General features: G+C 42.4%; 1 protein-coding gene across 3 annotated transcripts in view; it reads left to right on the top strand.

The window, feature by feature from the left end:
• Positions 1–17092, top strand: part of DNAJB6 (DnaJ heat shock protein family (Hsp40) member B6) — a 99126-nt gene that overhangs the window by 70563 nt on the left and 11471 nt on the right. The gene's annotated exons all lie outside the window — the stretch shown is intronic.

Genomic DNA, 17092 nt, shown 5'->3' with positions numbered 1-17092 from the left:
TTCTCCACAGCTCCTTTTTGAAAGTGCTTGCTGTGTTCACCACTCACAAGGAGTCTCAATATTTCTGTACCTCAATGATTGTCTGATCAGAGCATGTACAAGTCAAAAAGTGGAAAACACGCTTTCGCTAACCAAATCGCTCTTTCAGGTCCCTGGGCCTGCCAATAAATCTTCTCAAGGACAAACTCCAACCAGTTCAGACAATAGAATTTATTGGAGCGCACCTCAATTGTGAAGAGGTTGTGGCCTTTCTACCACAACATAGGTTCCAGATAATACAGGACCTCACCTCAGTGGTTCAATCCAGTCCACAAATCATGACAAGGATATGTCTCTAGTTGCTAGGGCACATGGAGGCAGCAGCTTCTTCAGTAGTACAGAATACCATGCCAGACTGACCGTGGGACCTATGCAACAGTAGGTGAGAACTTCATTCAAACTACGCTTCCACACTATCAACAAACTTATCAATAAATCAGTAAGGGAGGAGTACTTGCTGCAGCTCTGCAGTTTAAATGTAGTAGGAGCTGGATGCGCAGGCAGCAGGCTTCTACTACATTTAAACTGCAGAGCCACAGCAGGGTTAGCTCCTGGGGGCAGCGCAAGCTGGGCCTGAGCAGTCCCGTGGGCTCTTACAACATTTAAAATGCAGAGCTGCTGCAGGGTTAGCTTCTGGGGCCAGCACGAACAGTCCGGCTCGCATGGGTACAGGACCACTGTGGCTCTGTCTTCCATGTACACATTGTGGAGATGGTGCTGGGGGTAGCTGGCTTTTCAGCTGTCTTCCCCTCCATGCTGCCTGTGACACCGAGGTAGCAAAGGGCTGGGAAGAGCGAGTACAGGTTGAAACTCTCTTAACTGCAATTCTTTGTTGCAGCAACATCCATGGTCTGGCATGGATGTTGGAGGACCAGAGTGTCCCGGTGGAGAGCCTGCAGTAAGGATCCCTGCAGGGTCGGCAAGCAGTGGGCTGCTGCAGGGAGCTGATGGCAAGGCTGCCCGACGTGGCCCAGTGGCTACTCAGTGGGTTGGCAGGGAGCCAGCTGGGAGGTCAGTGGCTGGGTCTGGGGGAGGGAGGGTGGTGGCAGGGGTTCCAAAATGGCCTCTCCTGGTCTGGCAAATCCCTCATCCGGGGCCAATCAGGTCCTGAGGGTGCCGAACCAGGGAGGTCTAACTTATAGTCAACTTATTACTTAATAAGCATAGTCTTACTGGTGGGTTGACTAGTCCCTTGGGGTATGTCTACACTATCACCCTAGTTCGAACTAGGGTGGTAATGTAGGCAACCGGAGTTGCAAATGAAGCCCGGGATTTGAATTTCCCGGGCTTCATTTGCATAAAGCTGGGCGCTGCCATTTTTAAATGTCTGCTAGCACGGACTCCATGCCCCGCGGTTACACGCGGCACGGACTAGGTAGTTCAGACTCCTCGTGAAATGAGGAGCAACGGTAGTTCGGACTAGGAAGCCTAGTCCGAACTACCTAGTCCATGCCGCGTGTAGCCGCGGGGCACGGAGTCCGCGCTAGCGGACATTAAAAAATGGCGGCGCCCAGCTTTATGCAAATGAAACCCGGGAAATTCAAATCCCGGGCTTCATTTGCAACTCCGGTTGCCTACATTACCACCCTAGTTCGAACTAGGGTGGTAGTGTAGATATACCGTTACATCCTTAGTTGGAGTACTTTTCCACAAAAAAACCCATCTGTGACCGTCATGATGGATGTGTGTCTCCTGGGCTGAGGAGCACCCTCACACTTCCTCAAAACTCAGGGAAAGTGGTCTCTGCAAGAATCCAACATGCACATAAACATACTAGAGTTCAGAGCAGTATTTTATGCACACCAACGTTTTCTGCACCTCATAAGCAACAACATGGTACAAGTCTTTATGGACAATCAATCTACTATGTGTTACATCAACAGGCAGGGAAGTGCTGTGCATGCGTATTAGCGGCACCACACATGTCATCTGCTCCGTGTGCACAGCCTACCAAGGGCACTTCTGCCTAAAATCTCTGCTGGTGCACAGCAGTGCCCACAGACAACTAAGGTGGAGCATCCATAGAGGCACACATTTTGAAGAGCCTCCGTAATTGCACAAGGTGAGTAACCCACTCTGCTAGTTTGTCCAATATATCTGTCAAATGCTGAGTGATATAGAAATAAATGTTCGCGGCAAACTGGACACAGAAGAGGTGATCAACATCAGCATGAATTATACAGAGTAGATCTTACCCATTGAGTTGTAAGAGACAGAAAAATAATCTGATCCATGAACTGGCATACACGTACCATAAAATAATAAAGCAGAATGGAGGCGGAGAGCCTTTTGTGTTTTGGTTTTGCTGTTAGCCTGGTTCACTACTCTCCAGTTAGAAAGACATCACGGGAGCAGAAGACTATTACTACTTCCAAATGCTTTTTATCGAGCTTGCAGTGTTGTAGCTGTGTTAGTGGCAGGATATCAGACACATGATAGATGAGATCTTTTACTGGACCAGCTTCTGCTGCTGGGAGGGACAAGCTGTCAGGCTTCTCGGAGATGTTTTTCATGTCTGGAGAAAGATTCTGGAGTGTCCAAGCTAAACGCAAGTTGGGAGATTAAGAATAAGGCTTTCACACATGCTGTCGGAGGCATTTAAAATGACATGGGCAATTAAGGACGAGCAGGCAGTAAGATGTAGTCAGTGACAAAAGCAGGGTCTCTTAAGTTCATAATGTGTTAGTGTCCTTCAGAGTTAGGAATGTAAGTTCCCAAGCTTGTCTCTTGTGGATGTTGTGCAGGTTTCTTTAGAGGACAAAGACTGAGACTTCAAATGTGAAGTGATCATTTTGTGACGTGTTCTTTCACAGGTGATGGGAAATTTTGTCATTTTGTTACTTTCATTCAAGAGTGTAAGGACTGTGTAATTTCATCCACGTAGTAGCTGTTGGTACAGTTGATCCACTGTATGATGTACACCGCATGTTGTCTTAGGGATGTGTAGCACCCATGTATCTTGAAAAGTGTGGTGTAGAGGGTGTAGATCATCATAGCAGCAGAGATAAGTTTGTGTGATTTGAATGTGTTCTGGTGCCACTTTGAGCAGTGTCTTGGTATGTAGGGAGCTTGCTTCTGATGATCTAGGTGGGGCTGGGGGTTCGTTTGGAAGAGATGCCTTTTAGGATAAGGTTTCCCCTCAAGCGTGGGCTGTAATTGTTTGATATCCTGTTTAGGGTCCTGCAGAGTGTAGTAGGTGATAATTAGGGGTGTGCACTTCTCCGATGGAGTGGCCTTGTTTTAATGAAGGGATTTTTAGGTGTGTATTCTGGACTTCCTTAGATGCATCAGTATTTTCATCTTCCACCTTAACTCCCACATACCGTATTTTCCGGCGTATAAGACGACTTTTTATGCTAAAAAAATCCCCCAAAAATCGGAGGTCGTCTTATACGCCGGGTATACAGGCAGTCCCCGACTTGCAGGTACGAACGGGGCTTTTCTCGCCCCGGAGGACACGGACTGCGGGACCTCGCGGTCCCACCGCCCGTGTACTCTGGGGCGAGAAAAGCTGCTCCGCGTCTCCCTGGTCTGCAGACCAGGAAGACGCGGAGCAAAGTCGTGGAGGGGCTCCGGCAGCGGGGCAGCCCAGGCGTGCCGCGGCTGTCCCGCTGCCAGCGTCCTCAGAGGCTTTGCTCCCGGTGTCCCTGGTCTGCTGGAGACGGTCCCCAGCAGACCAGAGGCACCGGGAGCAAAGCGGAGGCGGGGTGCTGCGCTTCTGAGGCTTTGCTCTAGCAAAGCCTCAGAGGCTTGGGACCCCGCCGCTGCTGCGGCTTTGCTCCCGGTGCCTCTGGTCTGCTGGGGACCGTCTCCAGCAGACCAGGGACACCGGGAGCAAAGCCAGGGAGGCGGAGGGGCGCTGGGGCGCTGCCGGTTGGCCTCTTAAGGGGGGGGCAGTCTTATACGGCGAATATAAGACGAAAACCTATGTTTCAACTAGAAAATTAGGGGGTCTTCTTATATGCCCAGTCGCCTTATATGCCGGAAAATACGGTAGCTTTCTACTCCCCATTCTTTCAGTTCCTTCTGGAGCACTCTCACATCAGCACCAACTTCCTGGACACCACAATCATCTTGACCCATGGAACCCTGCAGGGAAACCTATGGATCACAACAGTTACCATATCTTGGTGGGTCTGTGGCGGTATCTGCAGCCATGCACCAGAACCACCGAATTTGCTGCAAAGAGTCTCCAGGATATTAATCAAAATGCAATTTAAACCACCTTTGCTGTCAAGAGAAAATGTTCCTTTTGGACACAATCTGACAATGTCCAATGAGACATTTTGCTTCAGTTTATTATTCTTAAACTCAAGCAGTGGCCTATCATAAGAACATCAGACCAAAGGTCCATCAGCACAGTATCCTATCTGCCAACAGTGGCCAATGCCATGTGTTCCAGAGGGAGTGAATCGAACAGGTAAAGATCAAGCAATCTCTCCCTTGCCGTCCATCTCCACCCTCTGACAAATAGAGGCTAGGGACACCATTCCTTACCCATGCTGGCTAATAGCCATTAATTGATTTAATATCCATGAATTTATTTAATTTTCTTTTAAACCCTGTTATTGTCTGAGCCTTCACAACCTCCTTAGTCAATCTGTGGAACTCCTTGCCTATGTGCTGTGTGAAGAACTTCCTTTTATTTGTTTTAAACCTGCTGCCTATTAGTTTCATTTGGTGGCCCCTAGTTCTTATATTATGTGAACAAGTAAATAGCTTTTCCTTATTCACTTTCTCCACACCACTCATGATTCTATATACCGCTATCATATTCCCCCTTAGTCTCCTCTTTTCTAAACTGAAAAGTCCTAGTCTCTAATCTCTCTTCACATGGGACCTGTTCCAAACCCCTAATCGTTTTGGTTGCCCTTCTCTGAACCTTTTCTAATGCCGGTATATCTTTTTTGAGATGAGAAGACCACATCTGTACACAGTATTCAATATGTGGGCGTACCATGGATTTATATAAGGGCAATAAGATATTCTCCATCTTATTATCTCTCCCTTTTTTAATGATTCCTAATATCCTATTTGCGTTTTTGACTGCTACTGCACACTGTTAGGACGTCTTCAGAGAACTATCCACGATGACTCCAAGATCTCTTTTCTGATTAGTTGTAGCTAAATTAGCCCCCATCATATTATATGTATAGTTGGGGTTATTTTTTCTAAGGTGCATTACTTTACATTTATCCACATTAAATTTCATTTGCCATTTTCTTGCCCAATCACTTAGTTTGGTGAGATCTTTTTGAAATTCTTCAGTCTGCTTTGGTCTTAACTTCCTTGAGCAGTTTAGTATCATCTGCAAATTTTGACACTCCTCTGTTTACCCCTTTCTCCGGATCATTTATGAATAAGTTGAATAGGATTGGTCCTAGGACTGATCCTTAGAGAACACCATAAGTTACCCCTCTCCATTCTGAAAATTTACCATTTATTCCTACCCTTTGTTTCCTGTCTTTTAACCAGTTCTCAGTCCATGAAAGGATCTTCCCTCTTATCCTATGACAACTTAATTTACGTAAGAGCCTTTGGTGAGGAACCATGTCAAAGGCTTTCTGGAAATCTAAGCACACTAGATCTACTGGATTCCCCTTGTTTGTTTGACCCCTTCAAAGAACTCTAATAGATTAATAAGCCATTATTTCCCTTTACAGAAACCATGTTGACTTTTGCCCAACACATTATGTTCTTCTATGTGTCTGCCAATTTTATTCTTTACTATTGTTTCTACTAATTTGCCCAGTATTTACATTAGACTTACCGGTCTGTAATTGCTGAGATCACCTCTAGACCCCTTTTAAAATATTGGCGTTACATTAGCTATCTTCCAATCATTGGGTACAGAAGCTGATTTAAGGGATAGGTTACAAACCATAGATAATAGTTTTGCAATTTCACATTTGAGTTTTCAGACTATCAATAAAATAGTCTCTGTACTTGATTAGTGGAAACATGCAGGTTTATGTTTGGTCTCCCTCTCAATGCCTCATCTCAGAGACCTTCCTTCTGTACAAGGACAGCTAAAATAGCCTCTTTGAAACCTACTATGACTGCTCTTACAGGATTGATAACTGCATGTGGTTCTCTAAGACCTTGCCAAGTCAGGCCACTACATTTCATAATGCAAGTTTTAATTCCTTTTTGTGCTCACAGTAAACTTAAGAGCTGCTTGAGGGCATCAGACCCAAATATTCTTCCTGTTTGAAAGCATCAGCAGAGATGATGCCTCTGATTAGTAAACTTTGGCAATGGAAGAGTAAATTCAGATTCATTTACTACTCACCCACTGGCATCTCTATAATGTAGGCTGCACTATTTCAATGTTATCAGATGCTGTCAGATGGAAACCACGAGCAGTAGCATAATATACACTGGAGGCAAATGAAATAGGCAGCATTTATCTTATCCTGCTATTACCTGCTCAGAGAGAACGTTGCAGGAACAGGACCTTCCTGACTTTTACTGTATTTATAGTAGTGTACTGTGCTATGGTAGTGCTGATTTTTGTGTTTGCACAGCATATTGTTTAACTTTCATGGTATAAAGCAGTTGGAAATTTGTTTTAATATATTATTCAGTATCTGTTTATTTTTAAAAATACTTAGTGGCAAGCAGGTGAACACAAGTTATGTTCAACTGCAGTGCAGAGTCTGGTCTTTAAGGAGCAATTTATTTGGCTGGCTGGCTGAGAAATACTGTCTGTTAAGGTGAACACACTGTTTCTGGTATTCTCTATATTAGTTCATTGCTGCTCAATAAGGTGAAGAAAAGGATGGGTTTACTGCAAAGTTAACCAGAGTAAGTTGCTCAGTTAAAGGAGAGGGATAGCAAAGGGGAAAGAATGGGAGTTTCCCTGCCTCTCTGTAACATTACAGAAAGTCAAGACTGTAGCAACAGCATGAGCTGGCATGGGAGTAGCTGGATATGAAGTCAGAGATAAAAGGACTGAGCCCATTGCCAGCTCTGAGCCTGAAGGGCGGAGGATTGCCTTGTTTCTGTTCAGCAAAAAGCAGTGAGCCCTGCCCTTTCCCAGTGCTTGAGCCATGCTGAAGCAATGGCCTTTCCATGACAGAAATAGAACAGCAGTGCTTGCTTCATCACTCTTCACTCCTTTTTTGTTGTCCCAGATTCCCTGCTGTTCCCTCTCGTTACTTAATGTTGTGAAGGAAAACTGCCAATCTCTCCATTCCCTGTCTGATTACAAATAACATTCCTACATTTTCTTCAGCCACTTCCCTCACCCTGCTGGCTCATATGTGGTGGTCAAAGTCCTGCTTCAGTCTACAGTGTGGGTGCATTGCCATTGGAATTCCCGTACTGCTAAGGTTTCCTGGCTCTGTCTCTAATGGGAAATTCCCAAGGTACCCCAGTTGCACATGGAGCAAGATTGATGGCAGAAGGAGTTTGTCTGAGCAGCATTCTTACAGCATAGATGAGGATTTAATGTGGTGTGACTCCTTGCCTGAGGTCCCCATGTCAGAAGCTTGGAAGGTGGTCACTATGAGAGAGCAATTTTATGAAATTAACTGGATTCAGAGTGGTTGAAGTCCCTTTCTGTGGATGAAAAGAGTGGCCTAGATAGGTCTAAGTTCCTATGGCAGTGTTGTGTGGATTGAAAGCAGGGTGATCCTTCCAAAAGAGATGTAGAGAAACAGGATGGGTGAACTAATAGTATTTATTGGGCAAATTTCTGTTGGTGGAAGGAATGGAGTGAGACCTGGGAGGGCAAGCTTCTGGATTGAACATTGATCAAGAAACAGGAAGGCCTTTTGATATCTCTCTACCCAGACCAGTAACTGCTGAGCATCACATAAATGCCTGGAGATTAATTTAATTGTGTGCTTTAAGAGTTTCATGTGTGAAGGGTTTTCCACAAAGAGAGTGAACAGGAGCTCCATGGAAATGGGAAGGTTTATTACATTGCTCTTGCAAGCAAACCGTTGTTTGGATTCTGTGTGTTAGTTTGTGGAAATGCTGCCATGAGAAATAATGGTGCAGATTTAGCAGCTGCTCTAACATTCCATGGATAGCTTCTGAATGATTTCAGGCCCTTTTGGCCAAGAAGCTATAATTGCATTTTTATCAGATTTTAAAATGGCTGTTTATTTCACATGGACATATCAGATATCAAGTGTCTTTTTTAAGCAAAAACAACAAGGAGTGCAGTGTGGATTTTTTTTAAGACACATTAATTTGTCCGCCTAACACAAAGCTACATTTTTCTACGAAGATTGAATGAAAACTTAGCTTCCATTGAGTGTGGCAGAAATCTGCAGAGCATGTACTTAAGTGGATTATGTAACTCTTCATTCTGGTGAGCTTTGCTGCAGTATTATAGTATGTCCTTGAATTTTAAAAAAACAGACATAGCAATTATTAATCAAAATAACTTGCACAATATGCTTTACAGTTGTATACCCTGAGCAGTCTTTTTCCATGCATCTGTTTGAAGTGTTAGCCCTAAAACTTAATGGCCTTGGGAGGGGGGTACTTTTTTCAGGGGGAATCACTTTGTGAGTTCCAAATTTTAGAGGAAACTAGGGTTTGCTTTGGTCCCGTTTGAAGTCGAGGGAACCTGTAGGTGTGTAGCAACTCTGAAAATTTGGTTCAATTTTAGCACCCAACATCAGAAATTAAAAAAATTGGCCTTGATACAATTTTGTCTCTGTAAATTTCAGGGTATCTCTATTCTTCACGTGGTTTGCTTTCTGTTTGTGCCCTCATCTGCCAGATATATGTATTTTAAAGTGGCTTTCAAGAGGGGAGCAGAAGAATCAATTTGGGATTTCGGTGTACAGTAATCTAGGACTGCTCTGGTAATTTTTTCAATGAAAAAAGTTGTCTACTCAAATAAGCTGTACTAATAGATCTGATTTGTTTGAAATTAACTTTTAAAAGTTCTGATTTCAGATAAATCTTGGCACTTCCAAAGGATATTTATACTGCTAAAGTTCTGTTCTGTCCTGTCTCGGAGCAACTCGTATGTGCTTCCCATTTAAGAGAAGACAGTGGACAATGATAACTGCTAACATTTCTAGGGCAACACTAAGCCCCATAATGTTTCATCGAGCTAACTGATTCTAGAACTCTCATCGGATGGTATTTTGTGCTTAGTGCCTTGAGTTAATCAAGGCTCATGGGTTGTAGATCCACCACTCTGCATCTTGTGTACTAATTATTTTTTATCAAGTGTCAACAGAATGGCAGAATCTCAAATTAACCAAGCCAAGTCTTTAAGTTATTTAATGAAGTTAACTGCTCAAAAAAAATCCCACTATTAATATAAATATCTATGAACAGTACCTTGGAAAGCTTTATATTCAGATTGCTTTAAATTGTGCTTGCAAAACGAGCTTTGTTCCTTTAGGAATTTTATTTTCTCTTTGATTTGTAGCCCTATTTTTACAGCAGCCACTATGTTCTCATGGACTTTTGATCTTATCCGGATCAGAGGTACTCCTGAGTGGGAGATGTCCACCTTTCAATGTGCCTGTGTAGCACTGTTAAGAGTGATGGAAAAATAACTAGATAGGAAAAACTGGATGTTCTTTGTTTTTTTTTTGTTTTTTTTTATAAAAAAAGTCTTATTGGTCACTTCATTCCCAGCAGTAGTTAAGAGTGAAATCTCCCGGGGCCATACCTGAATAAAGAGTTCTAGTTTTGACCCCATTTCTACAAACAGACAGAGAAGCCCACACTGAGTTCTTTTAATGGGTCATGTTATTTCTGTAACTCTTGAGGAACATTAATATGTTAAACAAAGGTGCTTAGATGTATTGGGCACCACTGGAAGAACATAAGTAAGGTGGAGGGAAAAATAATCTTTTCATTTTAAAGTACTTTTATGATGCTCTGTAATTTCTGAGGCTCAGCATAACTGTTGGTTTAGTTATGAATTGGTGCATTCTGTCTCATGTGTCATACTGTGTACCTGCTCCTGACAGCATTAATACTAAGAGTATGTACTTTCCATGCTTAAAAAATAAATTTCTGCACTATTATTGCTCAAGACAGGATGTTACATTACCAACAGTGTAAGAAAATAACAAGCATATGTTAATCGTTCGATATAGGAATAAACTCCCTTTCAGCTTAGGTAATTTTACTGTGTCATTATTTCGCACTGAAAAGGAAATAAATGGTGCAATGCCTTTAAGGTTTCTCTGCCAATGCAGGTGTTGCATATTTACATAATTTTGTGCAAGTAAAATTGTGCTGCTTCATTACAGGAATTTCAAGTCCAGTCATGATTAGTTAGTGCTCATACTAATCTTGCCTTTTTAAAATGTGGATATGTAGAGGGGAATTTAACCTTCCCTTTAAAAGAATTATAATGTATGTTGTGTGTTGAAGCTGGGACAATCTCTCAGTTAGGAAATGAGAATATATAATCCCATGTAATTTCTGTAGTCATAAATATATATTTATTCTCTGTTTAGATATGGCTGCTAAATGAGGCCTATTTCTAAACTTTAGTCCACAGAGCCTAGGGACATGACAATTTTATCTAAATTTTCTATCACCTTCTGTCCAAGGACCTCAATGTGCATTGTGAAGATAAACTTAATTTCACAAGCTTCAGGGGGTAGCCAAGTTAGTCTGTAACTGGAAAAACTTAAACAACAAATAGTCTAATCGCACCTTTAGAGAGTAACAAAATATGTAGATGGTATCATGAGCTTTCGTGGGCACAACCCACGTCTTCAGATGAATGGAGTTATTCAAGGTCCGGTTTCTAAATACGGAATGGGGGGAGAGAAAGAAAATACAGAAGAAAAGGGGAAAGAAATAGTCAATTAAGTGTGTCCATGCTACCTGAAGCTGGTAAAGAAGGTAATAAAAAACCAAAGAAAAATTATGTCATTAGGATGTGGAATGTAGCAGGCTATCTAGCCACCGTTTTTATTCATACCTCTGTTACAGGAATCAAACTTGTAAATTAAGTTCTAAGGCTTTCCTGTAGAGTTGGCCTGTAAAATTGGCCTGAAAAACAATATGGTGACTGAGATCTATTAATGAGTGCTGGGGCAAGTTAAAAAGATCCCCAACAGATTTGTGTGCTGCCTTTATAGATATCTGATTTGTGTCCATTAATTCTTTCTTGTAGAGACTGTCCAGTTTGGTCAATATACATGGCAGAAGGGCATTGCTGGCATTTGATGGCATAAATCACATTAGTGGATGTGCAGTTAAATGAACCTCTGATGTGGTGCTTTATGTGGTTAGGTCCTGTGATATTGCCTGTATAGATGTTGGCATCAGGGTTGATTGCAGGTGTGTTCCTGGATGAGTATGATGGAGACTTAATTTCACAGTATGCACATGATGTAAGCAAGGAACTAAGGCACAGATCCTGTGTCACTTTGGACATCTGTCTCGGTCTCTAGCCCAGGTTTCCTGCCTCTGAGTCTTATGCCTTAACCAAAATTATTCTACTGAGGCTTCTAAATGAAGGTGTGTTTGCAAATTTCTTAATGCAGAAGAGACTAAAGTGCAATAATCATTCACTTTTTAGTGACATACTCAATACGCTTTTTTCCTTGCTCTTCTAAAACCTTTTGTCAAGCTCTTATGAAGTTGGTTATTCAACTGAAGTATGTGAAGGGACAGAACTGCTAATGCACTGCCTACCTGCATAAAATGTTACTTATCAGATTCAGCTCTTAATTACTAAGTACTTTCAATTTAAGAGTTATGGGGGAAGAAATGTTTTTCAGAAGCAAATGAGCATGTGCCTGAATAGCATCATCCCCATTGAAAGTTTTTATTTAGTGAAAGAATCTCTGTTTTAAGTGTAATACTTACTGGATACAAATATATTTATTTTTAAATAAAAGGCATGACAGCTATTTTTTGTTTTGACAGATGTGAGTTTTCCTTTTGATATGCAATATTGCCCTCTGCTGGTTAAATGAACTTCTTAAGGTTTTTCCCTTCTAGATCACAGAACCTTGTTCCCACAATTTATTAGACCGTATTCTGCTTAGTGAGTTGATTTAACTAGCTATAACAGAAGATAGAATTTGGCCCTAATTAGATGAGCTTCAAATACATTATATTTGTGGTTCTAATTTTTCTGATATGACAAGCACCAAGAGCCTTTCTGTAGTAGCAATTCTGTGCTTCTAACTATACAGCCAAACCTGTATATTCTTAAACTATTTAAGTATTTTGACCAAAGGTCAAAATAATGAATAATTGATTCTAAGGGTTAGACTGGTAAACATACTAGTAAACACATCTGGCAGCCACTGGGTGCCAGGAGAGGACGGTAGCCCAGATGCCACCAGGTGCAGGGAACACAGCCAGGCTGGCCACCACTAGGGGGCCAGGAGCAGGGCAACAACCAGGAGGGGAGCCAGCCTGGAGGCCAGTGCTCCTGGCAGAGCCCTCAACTCCTGTAGTTTGGTAAATCCACTGGTTCGGGACCAGTCAGGTCCAAAGGGTACCAGATCAGGGATGTCCAACCTGTATGCCACCCCAGGATTGGGGGTGGGGGGGTGGGAAATCAAAGACTGAGCCTGCCCAGGGCCAAAGATGAAGCCCAAGGGCTTCTGCCCTGAGTGGGAAGCATGTAACCTAAACTCACTTAGGCTTCAGACTTGCTGGGGCCTAGGACCCCACTTTGAGGTCCTGATGTACCGTTTGAGAACCTCTGCACTTGTCAGGATATAAGGAAATGCAATTTCTTGTCATAAAGTACTCACTAAATTAGGGCTTTGTCTAGGGTTGCCAGATGGTTTCAACAAAAATACCGGACATGCTTGACATTACATCACAGTCTACTTTGGAAAGTACATTTATATTTTCTCAATTTGTGTCCTGAACAGAAAGCTCAAATACTGGACTGTGCAGTTCAAAACTGGACACCTGGCAACCCTAGCTTTGTCTACACTTAGCTACTCCCCTTGCTGAGCTTTAAACTGTTCAGAGCACTGGGAATGTGGCTCCCAATACTGTAGCCTGGTTCACACTAGTGCTTTACAGTGCTGTAACTTGCTGCTCTGAGGGAGGGGTGTGGGTTTTTTTCACACCCCTGAACCAGAAAGTTAGTGCTGTAAAAGTGCCAGCGTAGGCTTGGCCTACGCTTACATTTAGGTGAGCTCCTTTGTTGGGAGGGGATGCAGGAAACACTATCAAAATTCCTTGAGGAAACCTTAATTCCAGGATCATAAGCTGGGCTTGTAAATAAGTTTAAAGTATTTATTTCCATAACTGGTGCTGTCTTGCTGCATTCCAGATCCAGAGCTGTACTGTTCTAGTGCATGTTGTCATCCCCTTCTAGGCAAGAGAGGGGCTTCAGCTAATTTGAAAACATCCCTTGCTGGGTTTGCTCTTTGCTGACAATGCCTAAATATTTAATTGTTTTTTTTCTCCAGCAGGCTAAGCCTTTTTCTGCTTAAGGTGCAGCTGAATCACTCAATAAGCCTCAAACAGGGTGAAACCTGTCTTGTGTGGCTGACTTAATTTTGGCAGCTCAGCTATTAGGAAATTTTCTGTGTGCAACTTTTGGTACACAGCAACTAGTATAGCTGAGAAATCGGATGGCTTCAGTGGAGCTGTGGCAATTTGTAGTAGCACACCCATGTGCTCTTGGTATGGCTATGTAGTTTTCCCTAACCCAAATGAGTACTAGAGAAATCCTCTCATGTATGCTATCACAATATAGCATCTGAAAGTACTAGGCAGTAAACTCGTTGAAGACAGTCCTTCCTAAATGACTTATTCTAAACAGATTCTCTAAAGAGAATTTTACAGATGGGGGAGAGGGCACAAAGTAAGTGACTTGTCCAAGAAACCCAGATTTCTGGGATCCCAGTCTGCAGTTTTGACTAAACACTGTCCTTCAGCACTTGGTATAACTGAGGTCTCCTAGGAAGAGGATCTGCTGTGGAATTAAATAAAAGCCCTATAGACTACAACTGTCTCTTGCTGAGAATGTAATTGAATTCAGTGGCAGTTGAGGGCATTTGGCATCTTTCAAGCATACTTTAGTCCACTTAAGTTTTAACCTGTAAAATATTATTTCACAAGCCTGGAGCCAAGAAGCGTTAGAATCATAAAGTCCAACTGACTTGGACTCTAGTTCCTGGAGTGATCTGCAGGGAAAAGGAAGGGTAACCGCTGGATAGGGGAGTTAGAGTGTAAGGGGCTGAGCGCAAAATCATGTTGGTGTTTCTGAGGAGCGCACTGCTCGCATAGTCTGTTTACACTACCCTGATCTATCGGAAAAAGGTACACAAATTGTAGAGCACAATTTGCGTACCTTTCGCTAATAGGTTTTTTTTTTCAGAAGAGGCTTTTCCGAAATTTGGCCTGTATATGCTCTTTTGGAAGAGCCCTTCTTCCTCGTGAGAGGTGGAAGACAGGGCTTCCAAAAGAGCGCATCTGATCTTCTGCCCAAAAAAAAAAAAAAAAGTCAGAAGAGCAGACACACGTTCTCTGGACAGGGCAGAGTTTTTTCCAGAAAACCTCCATATTTTAGACATAGTCATAGTGAGATCACAGTACTCTGAATTCCATGCCTTTCAAACTGTTCCTTCATATTGGCTGACTAAAAGTAAAAACTTTGGGATTCTGGATATGACAGGGACCTAGCTGGAATGGTTCAGTGAATTCAGTCTATGCGTGTAGCATATCATTTGGTAATTGAACACCTGCCTCCATTTTTACAGTCATGCCCATTTCATTTCAGCTGATATGAAGCAGCCTTTCCTGAAAGGGGCACAAACATAAAACCCCTACAATTAATGAGTAATGCACATCTCTAATGTGTGCGTCTGCTCTCGGATATAAATTGTAAATGTGCGCTGGAGAACTTTGATGTACATCAAAGGAAGAGCTGAGTAGTCTGTTCTTGTAGGAGGGAAGGAATCATTTACTGACTTCCCCAAGTAATTTGGGAAATCAACACCCTTGATCTGCCATGATCACTTAATGAGTACATGGGTCTTTCCCACCAAGTTGGATTTCTATTCTTAACATTTTTTATAAAAGGATTCATTCCTCTTAGCTGGCCTGGTGTAATGGGATTGATACATGTGTGAGAAGTGCCTGAGCCAAGTGCTATGTAGACAGCAGCATCTCAAATAATAACATGGACATTAATCCCTTCACAAGGACTTATGCGAGAAGCTAAAGATTTGAATTAAATCTTTGTTTGGCTATTGGCTCTGATCCTGCTCAGTGCAGAGGACACTCAGGGTATGTTTACACAGCAGGGCTAAGCTCGAAATAACCGACGCAACATCAGCTACGTCAATTGCGTAGCTTAAGCTGAAATAGCTTATTTCGGCTTTCGACACTCTTCCTCCAACTTCCCTTACTCCTTGTAAAATGAGGGTTATAGGAGTCAGAGTAAGAAGTCCTCCAGCTCAACATTATTTTGAATTACAAGTATAACAAAACTGCTTGTAGTGTAGACGTGGACTATGTTATTTCAGAATGTCAATGATTCCAAAATAATACTGCTGTGTAGACGTACCCTCAGTTGCTTTCCATAGCAATGGTAGATGAAGGTGCTCTGCTCCACATGGGATCAAGGCTATTGAATTTGTCAGGTGAAGCCGTAGTGTTGGGGATCTCCTATTGTCAGCACAGGAGAAGTTGGGGAACAGCTCGCCAATTACATTCTTCTGCAGTCCAAATAACAGGCACAGCCAGGTTGCTCCCCCATGTGGAAAGATCCATCTTTTTTTCACACAACTTCTTTTCTGTGTCTTCCTCTTGTTTGCCTCTTTCAAAGACAGCAAAGTTTGTAAATATCTATGAAGGCAGCCTAGACCTAACCAAAACATAGTACAGCACAGACAGATCAATTCTGCCATCTTTATAATATTCCTGGCAATAATGTGGTGTATGTTCAAAACTGCTGGCAAGCTAAATTCACTCAAATACAAGTATGATAAACACAGCTGCCACGTGAGTTCAATTCTAGTTGTATGTGACTCAATGCTGAATTGTCCTGTGAAACGAGTAAAAATTACACCCCAGCTCTTTCCTGCCCTCCCTAAAAAGTAACACTCCATATACAATGACAAGTTAAAAAGAACAATAATCGTTCCATGTGAAAGTATCCCAAAGCCATTTTAAAGCGCAAGAGTTGCTTAGATAACTGAATAACAACTGACTGTGGATTACTGTTCTTGCTTATTGTATAACTAGTGCTTTTCCATCTTCAAAGCATTTTCCAGACATTAACTAATGCAACACACCCATTCCTATACAGCTGATGCAGGAAACCATATTGAAAAAACTTAGAATATGGTACACCAGTTTTGATGCATAGAATACGTCACTATTTTTCAACTATTAAGTGATGAATAATTGGATTAATAAAACTTCAACAAAATACCTCTTTGTTCACCTATTCACCTTTGTTTTCCTTCAGTATTTTCCCTGTTAGGTAACTGTATCTAATTCAAGTTCTCTGCTTTCTTTTCCATTATAGATTGTTAGCTTTTCTGTATCTTTTCCCTCCTGTGCTTGAAGATTTTTTCCTCCAGTTTCCTTTTGGTGTGTTTACTGCTAATGTTGCTTCATCTGGTAGCTCCAGCAAAAGGAGCTGAATTCTCTGCTTTATTGCATAGATGTCACAGCTCCTGAAGCAAAGCAAATTTACTTCAAGTCCCACCACTATGGGAGATTTTCTGATATATTTTCATGAATTTTTAATTTGATTTCCATCATGTTTTTTCTCTGTGTGGGGGGGGGGGAGTGCAGACGGGCGCATTAAGGATGTAAAATCCCATTTAACTAGCTAACAGGTTAAAACATTGTTTAACTTGTTGACCGATTAGACAGGGGCAGTCCAGGGAGCCACTCTAGCCAGATGGACCAGAAAGGCTGCCTCCCTGCCTACCATGGCTGGGCTGGAGCTGCCTGTGGTGCACCAGGCCAAGCCCACTACAGGCAGAAGGCTATTCCAGTCAGGCTGGAGCAGCCCCTTCCTGCAGTGGACCCTGCAAGATCTTTCTTCCCACTTTTTCCTCTTCAACCCTATTTCCTCCCTCCAGATGATCTTTCCTCTTACTTTTCATTCTCT

The sequence above is a fragment of the Pelodiscus sinensis genome, chromosome 2 (genome assembly GCF_052426305.1).
Source record: "Pelodiscus sinensis isolate ZL-2025 chromosome 2, ASM5242630v1, whole genome shotgun sequence".
Taxonomy (NCBI): Eukaryota; Metazoa; Chordata; order Testudines; family Trionychidae; genus Pelodiscus; species Pelodiscus sinensis.
The sequence above is the reverse complement of the archived record's forward strand: the minus strand, read 5'-3'. Positions and strand labels throughout refer to the sequence as shown.